The sequence below is a fragment of the Haemaphysalis longicornis genome, unplaced genomic scaffold (genome assembly GCF_048455015.1).
Source record: "Haemaphysalis longicornis isolate Haplotype H1 unplaced genomic scaffold, Haemaphysalis longicornis Haplotype H1 scaffold_7, whole genome shotgun sequence".
Lineage (NCBI taxonomy): Eukaryota > Metazoa > Arthropoda > Arachnida > Ixodida > Ixodidae > Haemaphysalis > Haemaphysalis longicornis.
Genome location: NW_027526422.1, coordinates 112,851,650 through 112,863,541, shown reverse-complemented (window position 1 = coordinate 112,863,541; position 11,892 = coordinate 112,851,650). Strand labels below are relative to the sequence as shown.

General features: G+C 44.5%; 1 long non-coding RNA gene across 2 annotated transcripts; it reads right to left on the bottom strand.

The window, feature by feature from the left end:
• Positions 1–377: 377 nt before the first annotated feature.
• LOC144146818 (uncharacterized) lies at positions 378–11,321 on the bottom strand. Of its 2 annotated transcripts, XR_013317730.1 has the most exons (6): positions 11,215–11,321; positions 9,545–9,638; positions 3,489–3,530; positions 3,370–3,423; positions 3,261–3,308; positions 378–638 (listed from the first exon to the last, which is right to left on the bottom strand). It is a non-coding gene; the product is annotated as an uncharacterized LOC144146818 (long non-coding RNA). The 2 variants fall into 2 exon arrangements; XR_013317731.1 differs by lacking the exon at positions 3,489–3,530 and having other exon boundaries at positions 3,370–3,456.
• Positions 11,322–11,892: the final 571 nt, after the last annotated feature.

Sequence of the window (11,892 nt, the reverse complement as noted above, 5' to 3'; positions counted from 1 at the left end):
GGGTTTAGAAAATACCATATAGCGTAGTATAGCTGCATGGGATGGGGGTTGTTCTTCGGTCGGGTTACTCTGATACCGCGAGAGGTCCAGGAGCTCCCTGCCTGTTAAACAGACAGGGAGCCCATCCGCCGGCGCTTGACCTGGGCTCCGACAGCCACCGTTTGATGTTTTTAAACCACATCTCCACTGTTGCTTCCAGCTTTTGTTGGGGGGCGCGGAGTCTGCGGTGTCACCAATACCGTCACCAAGATTACCCAAAGTGCCCCATGCGGGGATACTGCTTTGCGAAAACAATTGCACCGAGAACTCTCTGGCTAAGCCAGTCACAGTCTCGCAACTGGCTATCCCATTTTGAAGTAGGCAATAGAGATGGTAACTTCAAATAAATCAAAAACATTTATTGCAGTTTCAAACCTGACTTCGTGCAAAGTTCCATATTCCCCAAAATATTGCCATTACAGGCTCTTTATGCTAAAGCCACCTCATAATCATTAGTTAAAGATACCGCTATTGGAGCACGAGTGTCGTTTTCAGGATGACTGGAGTGAGGGATCTTGCTCTCTGGGAAACTCAAACTTGCACTCCTAAGCGGCCAGGTGGTGTTAGCGTTTAGAAGTTGAACCCTTTGTTTGTGTTCACTGTAGAAAAAAAAGCATTGAGGTTTGGATTAGGACATGAGTATATTTTACAAAATAGGTTGTGCTGGACCAACTGCTAAAGTTAGTTCAAACCAGTTAAGGTATTTCGGGCACCTCAATTTAATTACAATTTAGGACATTATGCAGACCCAGAAGGGGCGCGAGCACGAGGGCCATAATAACTGCACTCGAACAAAGGGACAATACATGGTGAAATAGAGCAATACAAGAGAAAAAAAAAAATACACACACCCGCACACAGCTTCAACTATCCAAACAATACCTGCACCTGTGAAGCATTTTTTTGCATCTGTGCAATTGAATCTGTGAAGCCTTTTTTTTGCATCTGCACAGTTGCATCACAGAAATTGCGTCTGTAAAGCACCAGTATGATTTGAAATTTATGATTATCTGATAGAGATGTGTTATTTTTGTGCCAGCACTAAGATGCACTCTTACTAACAGCGCCCGAGCATGAACTAAAAATCACTAGGACACGATTACTACGCGGCCTCATACACATACGCAGAACAGGGATGCTGGCCAACAAGTCCATCAAAAGGAGAGAGGCAGTTAGTGGCAAGGGGCACGAAGATTATCGTCTTTAGTAGAAATTTTCTCCGAAATGAGTACATACGCTCCAAGCGTTTTTTTTCAGATCGGTATTAAACAATAGTTTCCTACATTAAACACTAGTATCTTTATTTTGAGGACCCTCAGGCGCGCGCATTCATTCATAGTGATAGCATAAATGCCCCATTGCGTGAACATCCTGCCTCGGTGTGTGAGCCATAAAAGTACGCTTCCAGAAAGGGCAAACGGCGTAAAAAATGGTTGCAAAAATCGAGTGAATTCCAGTCTCGGATTCAACCACGCAGCTTACGAAGTGCGCGTTTCACAGGCATCGTCTGCATTTCAGGTGGACTATGACTCTCCTTAACTACTTGTTGACAATATGCTGATGGAGGTCCCTGGTAATATCTGCCCTTTATCTCAACCTCGGCTAAGATTTAGGGAGAGAATATTGCGTGAAGTACAACATCACGCCCAGGGATAGGAAAACAGCCACATAAATTAGGGAGAAGACGAACGTGGAGGACATTCTATTTCAAGTGAGGCGTAGGAAATGGGCATGGGCGAGTCACGTAATGCGTATCAGGGACAACAGGTGGGCCATCCGTTTAAGAGGGTTGTTGCCGCATATGCAACAGGTGTTTGCCGAGGGCTCGATATGAGATGAGCTACGGAAATATTGGGGAAAGCCCGGACTCAGCTAGCACTCGACACGTGTGGCGGGAGATCTTTGAAAGAGACTTTTGTCCTGCAATGAACGCCACCAGGCTTATGATGCTGTTCCTTATGAACTAAGTGTTGACTTAGGAATGCCATGTTCGGCTTCTGAACTAGTGTTAAGACGTCTACCCTATTTGTACAATTCGAACGCGCTCCATATAGTGAGGCTTCGGTCATTTTGTTAGAAAAACTCGAAAAATATATTTTACCCCGATTCTATCAAGCACTTGTAGAAGACATAACCCAACGTACTTGGCAAATATTACGTGTTATTTGACACGCGCAACCGCAGCCGATAAAGTCCCTTGTGCTCCTTAAACTTGCTTATCTAGTTCCGGCTGGCATTACCTTGTACGGGGAACACTAAAAGTGTTAACTCTGCCATGTTTTCGTCAGTCGTGCACTCATGCCTCCGGAACGCCAAGGGCACCTGATTCTTCAAGGTTCCACTCGCTGTCTACAAGTTATTTTACCTTGCACTCAAAGGAGGCTTCATCACTTTCGCGCATTATTAAAGACAAGAGCGAGGTGTTAATTCAAACCTCAGAATTATGCGCAACAGGTGACTAAGGTATTACGATTGAAAAACGGCTACAAAAGAATGTACAACCGTAATGGTGGCTGGTTATTTCGGATTGCCATAAGTCTGATTTTGGGAGGACTTCGGCTTCATGGCGAGGGTCACGGTTAATTTAAAGCTGATTGTAACGCGCAGCAAAATTTAAACACTATTTTCAGCAAAAGAAGGTGCGGTTAGAAATAGAGAAGCAGGAGCAGACAGTTTAGGCGCCAAAGCTACACGTCGCGTGTGAGACGCGATGTAGTCGAAGGTTTTCCTTGATATTAAACCACCAGTCAGTCAGTCCTTGTTATAAAATCGTGATACATGAGCGATTTCGCTTTTTGCCTGGGTCAAAAAAAAAAAACAGCCGGTGAAACGTGAGTAACCGATTGCGTGTCCTGGGTGAAAACGTTCAAGGCATCGAACTGGGGAATAAAATTTGAAGTCTGTCATTTTTACTTTTTATTCCCACAGTAGTCAGCAATCGTAATTAAACATTACACCGATGTATCGCACCGAATCTCTTGTGTTAGGTGTTTTCAGTATATTACCTTCTGGAATTAGACACCATTGCATTGTTATATTCCAAATGCAACGCAACTTATTGCAGCAAACGCCCCATATTTATGCCGATTCATTTCTCTGTTTTGTAACACCACTCTCGAAAATGATAGTTTCAGGGCTGCACGTTTTAGTTTCAGAAAAAGCCACAGTAAAGCTGCCATTATCCTCACACAAATTAAATAAAAAAATGAAGATAATCTTACTGCCGCCGCCCAAGCGCTGCGGAGCTCTTTCAGTTTCTTCGGCTCGGCCTGAAAGAAAAGAAAGCTGTTGTAGAAATTTCTCCCCAGTTGTATTAGGAAGTGCTCTAACCTTTGGGAACAAAGCTTTCCTGTGGAACACCACTCCTAGCTTGTTCGATGCTCCCTGCAGGAATAGTAAAGTGCGTTGTACATACACCTGGAACAGAAGAAGTCAATAGTCTTACTCACTTGCTTCGGCCTCCCCCGCGGAATAGGCGTCCCCGTTGTGCACTGTAAAAGAGAACATTATTTAGGAGAACCGGCCGGGCTCATGGGGGCATAAATACAATTTGCTATTGCGGCAAAATGACCAAGATGACGGTCCGCTGCTATACCGCAAGTTGTCACCGCAAAGAAATAGCTAAGGAATACATGGAAACACCTGCCAACGATGAACGAAGAGGGAGTTGGAAAAGTGGTATCAGTACAGTAAGAACATTCTACCTTTTATAACTAATTGATGAAGCTGAGATTACCACTTGTAATTCTTCAAGCTGAGGAATTCTGATGGGAAATTGAAGGGTAGGATTAATGAACAATGTGATAACAGTAAGAGGTCGCCTATTTTATTTGAGGAATTAGCACGTTAGTTTTCCGTAACTGCCATTAATACCAAGCGTCACTGACCCAAACTTACAAATGATATGATTCCCGAATCCCGCTGTCGTGGTAGGTTTTAAAAGCGGATTCTAAAATTGTTGCGTTTAGATGTTCAAATGCATGACCAGGACCGTTCGCATGTCTTGACAGGGGCAAATAAGGTCAACGTTTCGCATAAGAGCAGTGATTATTGAACCGTATTCGAAAGGGTGTTTCAGTTTGGCCGATATATTGTTGCCTACAAACAGTGCACTTTCGAACGTATACTACATTAACGGAGCCACAGTTAAAGTTACCTTTTATGTTTAAGTAACAGTTTGAAGCCGTGCTGGTGGCACGATGTCTAGTGGTCACGAGTTGGCATAGTTTACATTGAGGTTCATTACAGGGCATGACACCTGTAGTTTCTGGTCGGCTCATACGAGAGCGAGTAAGAAAGTCGTCTAAAGTCTTATTACGCCGGTTCACAACGCGTGGTGGTTCTGGGAATACACTTTTGAGCGTTCACTTTGAATTAGGATATTTTGATGTTTTCTTAGTACAGTTGACACTCTTGGAGCGGAGGCTGAGTGGGTCAAAACTAAGTTTGTTTGCGGAATAAATTTCAGGGCTTTTTCTTTAAAGGAGCCATGAAGAGAAAATGCAAGTTGGTTTTATTCGAAAGATTTCGTGTTTTATAGTGCCCCCAGCGCTTGTCCGGATACAAACGGTGCTTTATTCACTGAGAAATTAAACAATTTAGGTTAAAATTTTGATTTTCCCGCTCAATCGTGCGTTCGTGGTCCCAAGTGACATCAAGGGAACCGACCGCTCTGCAGCCTAGAGTACCTTTATTCACGCATCCGTCGTACAGGGTAGAGACGCGTAACGCTGGCGCCGCCATGTTCGGTTGCTCGCTCGCCGCCGAAGCAAGTCATTGTGTCAAAACCGCGCTAAAATTATCGCCGCAACGCGGTTTACTGAAGAAGTTTGAATCATATTGTCTGTTTCGCGTTGCTAGGTCTCGTGGGAAACGAAAAGAATAACGCGTTGAGCCCGTTGGCCCAATTGCGGCGGCACGGGACCGTTCAAAGGTTGTCTCCACCCTGTACAGCGGTGTTGGTTTGTTCCCGCGTTTCTTTACGTTCCGTAACCTAGATGGCGCCACCATACCTTGGCAAGCGTTTGGTTTGTTTTTGCCCGCATTTAAACCTGGCTTGTTTTTGTTGTGGGAGAAAATATTCGTTCCCTGAAACAGTGCTCGCTCGACAAATGGGGTCACGTAAGACACCGTTGCTTGCGTCAATCGGCCAGTGTCGTCTGAGACAACCCCAAGCCCCGTAGTGCTGTGCAGCTAAACCAAAGCATGCTGTGCGCAGTACGAACAGCAGAACGCATCAGTACTTCTATGTTTACATGTGCTTTCGTAACTTCCACTGTTTGTCCCATCATTCTTATTGCTTTGTAAAGAATGTGCCCTAAATTTAAGCGCAAATCGCTCGTTCGTGTAGTTTGTAAGCACTACCTAATTTGCGTCTGCTTCTGCCAGCCTCCGTTAATCGCAGAGCTTAGCCCATGTGACATCACAGGTTCTGTTGCGGGAAATGAGCTGGTGGGTCGCATGACCATTCCCGTTTTTCCTAATTATGTAGCTTATTTGAGCGAAGTTTACGTTAAAAGTGGTGTCAGTATGATTCTAACGACACAATCTTTTGAATGAACCAAACTTGTGTTTTCTCTTCATGGCTCCTTTAAATACTTTGTTACGCTCTAATCGGTTGGCTGACAGAATAGCGTAGTCGATAAGTTGTTCCGGGAATTTTTTGTTCAGGAGGGTGGTCTTAAGTTGTCGACAGTTAGAGTGAAAGTCAGCTCGGTTGGTGCAAATTCTCCTAAAACGGTGGGCTTGACTGTATGGTATTGCAGTCTTGCACATGTCTGACATGGCTACTTTGGAAGTGCAAATACTGCCGCGTGTCGGTCTGTTTTCTATACAGTTTAGTTTTAAGCCGACCTTGCGAAGTAGTAATTGTAACATCCAGAAAGTTCACATTGTGTTTCGAGTAGCAATGAGCAAGGAAAAACTAGGATGGGCTACATGAAATGTCTCAATGAAGGCTAGGAGATCCGCGTAACTGTGCTGCCATACCATTCCTTATGTCGTCAATACACTTTTTCTAGTGCAGTGGCTTTAAATTTTGAGTGTCAAGAAAGTTTGATTCGAGGTGAGTCATAAAGATATTAGCGTAGTTGGGTCCGATTCGAGTTCCCATCGACGTTCCGCTGACTTGCACCCAATTTACGTCGCCAAAATAACATTATTAAGAGGACCATTAGAAACTTTCCTTTCGCGACCGCCGTATATATATATATATATATATATATATATATATATATATATATATATATATATATATATGTATATAATATATATAGTAAGGAGATGAGGGCTCGTTGAGGAAATACAGAAACATAGGTCGGCAGTCTACAACGCCAAAGGAGGCATAGGGGTGTGGTTAGGCTCTATTTTTTTACTACAGTTAAGGAAGTTATGATTTTTTTAATATAAGGAAGAAAGAAAAAAAGAAAAACACACGCCCAGAGTGGGGACCGAACCCACGCCTTTCGATTAGATCTCGAATGCCTTACCAATTCGGCTATCTGGGCGGCTGTGTTCTCCTTAACTTTCTGGGCTATTTATATTTACTAGAAGTGTATCTGGCGCTTGAGGGTGGTAGCCAGCGCCACTCTGACTACACGGGGAGAAGGGGACCTTCTTTTCAACCCCTGCGGTGTGACTCAAACGTGTACAGCCTGTCATCAGTGGGTAACTGGCGGGAAGCCCTCTTATGCTACCTAGGCATCAAGGCTGCCAGAACCGAGACCCTCGCTAGGCTTTCGCATAATATAGTTAAGAGATGAGGGCTCGTTGAGGAAATACAGAAACATAGGTTGGCAGGAGAACACAGCCGCCCAGATAGCCGAATTGGTAAGGCATTCGAGATTAATCGAAAGGCGTGGGTTCGGTCCCCACTCTGGGCGCGTGTTTTTCTTTCTTTCTTTCTTCCTTATATAAAAAAAATCTTAACTTCATTAACCGTAGTAAAAAAATTGAGCCTAACCACACCCCTATGCCTCCTTTGGCGTTGTAGACTGCCGACCTATGTTTCTGTATTTCCTCAACGAGCCCTCATCTCCTTACTATATTATGCGAAAGCCTAGCGAGGGTCTCGGTTCTGGCAGCCTTGATGCCTAGGTTGCATAACAGGGCTTCCCGACAGTTACCCACTCATGACAGGCTGTAGACGTTCGAGTCACGCCGCGGGGGTTGAAAAGAAGGTCCCCTTCTCCCCGTGTAGTCAGAGTGGCACTGGCTACCACCCTCAAGCGTCAGATACACTTCTAGTAAATATAAATAGCCCAGAAAGTTAAGAAGAGCACAGCCACCCAGATAGCCGAATTGGTAAGGCATTCGAGATCTAATCGAAAGGCGTGGGTTCGGTCCCCACTCTGGGCGCGTGTTTTCCTTTCTTTCTTTCTTCCTTATATTAAAAAAATCCTAACTTCATTAACCGTAGTAAAAAATAGAGCCTAACCACACCCCTATGCCTCCTTTGGCGTTGTAGACTGCCGACCTGTGTTTCTGTATATATATATATATATATATATATATCTATATATACACACACACACACACTTTGAACCCGTTCTCAGCATTGCGTCCTATTTACAATGACCCGGTAATACATTATGGGCACCATCCTTTGCTTGAACTTGATCAAAATCAAGATCAATCATCCTTATCAATATTCTTCCCATTATGTTGTGAATATCATCGTTACAAGATGCTGGTTCTGAATCTGTGACGGCTGCAATGCTTCCGAATATACGTCCTCCTGCACCTGTCTCTCACAGTCCTCTGAAGTGGTGAAGGTCGACCTCAATCTCGTCCTTTACGCCTTCCGATGTCACCCCTGGAGCGCCGTTCGGGCGGTATTTACTGTAGCAAGCCTTGCACCATGAAGCCACGAGCAACCCCACTGGCGCTGCAGCTGGGCATGGGGCGTTTTAGGGACCAGCCGCCAGCGTGGCTACCGTTTTTCTCCGGGCTGGTAGCAGACACTCAAAAGTTTATCACGGCACCTCGGACGCGGGGCTCTACGACTTCAAGAGTATTACTACACCGTCACTTACAAGTGCGTAGAAAAGAACCTTGATGCGGATGCACTTTCTCGGGGCCCTCTTGAGTCGCATACGACTTCTGCGTCATTATCACCCTATAAAGCCCTCCCTTTCACACCTGTCAACTACACAGCGCTTGATGACGGCCTGTCGCATTTGCCTACTCTTCAAAGAACCGAAACCTGCTGGCGCACGATAATCGATCAGCTCAACGGCACAATACAACCACCGAACAGCCGGGCGCGTCGGCAGCTTCAGCACCTCCAGTTTTTGAGTGGTGTTTTGTAGCATTCAAATCACCAGTCGTCGGGCAAGGGATTGGTTCCCGTTGTAGCGCACTCTATTGGAAAGGTGATATTATAAGCCCTTCACGACTATGCTTTAGCGGATCTGGCTATGTTCAGACTACCGACGCAAAAGCGGTATCGTGATCTATAGACAAAAGAACCGCGTGTAACGCAGTTCAGTTGGCTGAGAGGTGAAATGACGTCATTCTTTAGAGATATTACGACAGTTACGGCAGCAGTCACAACCCGGCCTCACGTGGGCTTCCACTAAACTTACGACGGCATACGAAGTCGTTTCTTTTGGCCTGGGCTCTCCACCTACGTTGCCCGCAACATTGCTTCGTGCCCATCTTGCCAGCAGCGGACAACGCCCACATCTCCGCCTGCTGGACTTCTACAGCTGCTTCCTTGCCCTTCTGAGCCCTTCGACATTGTGTGCATGTGCGTATGAGTGCGTGCACGCGTGTGTGCGTGTGCACGTGTGCGCGTGTGCGCGTGTGTGCGTGTGTGCGTGTGTGTGTGTGTTGCCTCGAACCATGCATTGGTTTTATTTTTTATGTTTTCCCTTTTACCGACCAAGTGCACCAGTCAGTGCTATCTTTTCCCCGAGTGAAGCACATCTTTCATTCTTTATTATGCCCCTCGGGGTTTCTCATTTGATATCGAGAATGTTTCGCACGAACGCCACCAGCCTAGAATAGTCTTATTTGATCTACAGTGGTCTGGGTGTAATTCGACGGTTCGAAAAACACCCACGCCGAACGATAAATGCCCGAAGAGCCGACGCCGCGGCGTTCGATATACCGACACTCGTCGGCGCATGCGACTTTGTTGACTGCAGCGTCGCAGCCTATGTAACCTTTCAGTTGTTAGGGGAGCACGAGTTCACTCAAAAAAACTTTTTTCTACAAGACAGCTGCGTCGCCTTTCCTACGTTGCAATATATATATGTCTATAGATTTATATATACAGAGTTAAGAAGGAAGGCGAGACGGAGTCTGAGTGACTAAATTAACTGCAGCAGTCAGTGTTGCTTCCCGTTCCCGTCTCTCTTCATATTCAGTGTATTGCTTTATTGGTGGCAGGAGTCTATGGGCGGTTTTAAACTCTGATACAAATTATGAAGTGCTTAACTTAGTTCCGAGGGGTTCATTCATCAAGACGAAAAAAGTAAATAAATTAAGGACGGTTTCTTACCCAACAGGGAAAAGGTGGCAATAACCACAAGCAGCATAGTTGTCTTTCCAGCCACCATCTTTCTTGAATGCCGGTGGAGCAGAAGTAGGTGTGTCTACAGTGGAAAAACAAACACGGCTATTTGTTGGTGTGTTGAAGTACGAGTTTTTTTAAATTAGCTTTTGTGTCGTCTTTCCGTTCCATTAAATCATTCTTAGACGTTATCAAGGGTCTGAACTTTCTCGTGGACTTCAACGCTGTGCGGAAGACTGTGAGAATTTCAGGGCTCTAGACAACAAAACGATATCAAAAACAAGTTAAAACAAGGCCATTTCTCACCGCGGTGTTACTGATGCCCACAAAGTCTCACGGCCGGAGGACGTCGCTCGGCAAACAGGAAAGGACATACTACAGCATTCCATCAAGAACTGCGCGGTAATTCTCAAGGAACTGCTGCCGTTTCTGACTAACCTGACTTGTACCAAGGCAAATAAAAAAGCGTTATTTAAAGTGTTACTGAAGGCTAGACGACAGGTGCAAGCGCCGTTTAATCTAAAAATTTAGAGCCACAGTGCAACTTTTTTCACCTTCTCACCCTGCTTACATCCTTCCAAAACTAAAGCATGCGGGGTTTTCTCAGTCATAGTAATTAAATTTATTTACTGGTAAATTGTCGTTGTATATCATCCGTCACATTTGTTTTTTTTACGTCCTTTGGCTGAACTTGCTTCCCTGCAATAAAACTTTTCTGTTTCCGGCACGCACCCATGGAACTTGCGTGCTGTTGGTTGCGCCTGTTTACCAAAGCATTACGACGTGCTAGTTGGTCTGATATGATGGAAATAAAATTCCTCTAAAAGGACAGGACGAACAGAAGAAGTCACAGCACGCAGCGCAGACAAACAAATTGAGTGACGAAATAACAGCGTGGAATTTTTGGCTCGTTTCTAAGAAATGATTGCAGAAAGACTGATAGTAAAAAAAAATCAGAATGCGTGCCATCAGAAGATGATGCAAGAAGGTCCTGGGTTCAACAAACTTCACTATGTGTTTCACCCTGCGGCGGAAATGTGTTGGCTTGTTGTTGCTTTCGTTGCGCCTGTTCTTTCGCGTGCTTTCCCTGTTTCGATTGGCTGCGCAGCCCGAGGGCTTTTGGTACCCCCCAGAGTGGGCGGTCAAGATTTTGCGAATTTTTATGCTTTCTTGCTTTTTTCAAGAAAAGGAAACGCGGCTTGGCTTCTCATACCCCTACATACCTGGTTAAAATTGTTGCCCAATGCATAACGTAGTGTATCAAGATTGTATGGTAATGGCGTAATTACACGGATAAACAATACTACGCCATTACGAGTGAAAAATTTCTCTAATGTACTGGGCACCACATAATTAACAGCGACTATGTTGTTCAGAATGGGATTGTGGATACTTAACGTCATGTTTAAGAACAAGAGGTGACAGCTCAGAACAAAGGCGCTAAGAGGATATCTGTATGTTATGTCTTACAGAATGAAGTATTTTGTTTGTTCGTAGAGCGACTTTGAACTGTCCTCTTCAAAGGTATTTGAGAGTATTCTGAAGCAAATATGCATTGATGTTGCCACGCCATTCTTTTATATTGTATATTTTTTTGAAGCATGCCACTGCCTGTCTGCGAATAGATTTGTTCTAATCGAGTACTTTTAGGTACTTACTTGCCAAGCAGCAGTGGTGGTGCCTTGTAGGGGAGTAATGCTGGGAGATTCGTGATGCCTTTTATACACAAAAGTGGTACGTCTCTCCAACGTTTCTGTCAAAATTTTAGAACGAGGCTTGTACTTTGAACTACCAATATAGAAAAATATAGATAACGTTGTGATGTGCAATGAGTTTTGAAATGAAGAATTTAATGAAGTTGTCATAGTCGTCAAAATTATTTCCACAGTGCGGGACAGCGCACAATTTGCCCTGAACACCGGCACTGATGACTTTGTCATTTTCCCTGTACAACATGAAGCACTCAGTTCTTATCTATAATTACAAATTGAAAACCAGGGAACTCAACGTTTTTGTGGGTCCATATTTGACCTGCTATATTACCTGACACCGAGCTTATGTGAGAACGCTTTGGACACCAGGGCGTAGGAAACTTGGAAGTAAAAGACTCCAAAAATTTTAATGTAACTGTTCACCTAAACCATCCGAGTAGAATACAAAACTTATTGGTGAACTTTACGGAAAAAACACAAGCGCATGCAGAACAGCAGGTTATAATTCTAATGATAATACTGCGTTTACTCTGGCGGATAATTTTCTCTCCACTCAGTAGTAAGTAAGGCCTGAGGACGATGCTCGTATCTGTACGTGTATGGCGAGCCTTATCCAAAGATAGC